The following is a 701-nucleotide window of genomic DNA, read 5'->3' on the forward strand; positions in this document are numbered from 1 at the left end:
ATAAGTGTGGATGGTATTTACTGTATAATGCCAAAGCCTGCTGGATCATGTTTACAAAAACGAGACCTCTCAGGTCTATTTCTTTATAACACTTAATGCACAAATAATATAGCTGCTTTGAATCACAAAATTGTTTTTGTATTGTAGCTTTCTATTACAACATACACAGAGATTGATGTAGCACACTTTCGCATCAAGAAAATTGAAAGCATGATAGATAACTTCAATGCGAATAGTTGGAGTAACTGCAAAGCTTGCTCAAAGGAAAATCTAGAGTTTGATAGAAGAGAGGCCACAGATGATGACCTATCAAATTTTTTCAAAGAGATGGAGTGGTTTGAAGATGAAGATCGTCTCGCAAAAGAATCGCCATCACAAAAAGAAGAGGTTTACAAAAAAGATCCGCCGATTGACCCTCATGTAGAAGAATTTGTTGAAGACGGAGACATAAAGAAGTCGCTAATGCGAGAACCATCAGTAGTAAGCACCTCATGAAAGGACCAAAAGAGATTGAAAGTGACAATGTATCTGAAACACAATAAATGTATTTGAAGTACTTTTTGTATTAAAAAATCTTGCTTTAGACTAAGACCTTGTCTTTCGTGTCTGCCGCACGTGTCGGAGCTAGGGACTTGCCGAGCACCGTGTGCGAGCCACGAAGGCTGCAAGCACACAACTAGCAAGCCTAGCAAGCTCACAGA

General features: G+C 38.9%; 1 pseudogene; it reads left to right on the plus strand.

Moving 5' to 3' along the window:
• Positions 1 to 495, plus strand: part of LOC147427186 (uncharacterized) — a 2,005-nt pseudogene extending 1,510 nt beyond the window's left edge.
• Positions 496 to 701: the final 206 nt, after the last annotated feature.

This window comes from Adiantum capillus-veneris, chromosome 24 (assembly GCF_014529385.1).
Source record: "Adiantum capillus-veneris isolate H3 chromosome 24, ASM1452938v2, whole genome shotgun sequence".
Lineage (NCBI taxonomy): Eukaryota > Viridiplantae > Streptophyta > Polypodiopsida > Polypodiales > Pteridaceae > Adiantum > Adiantum capillus-veneris.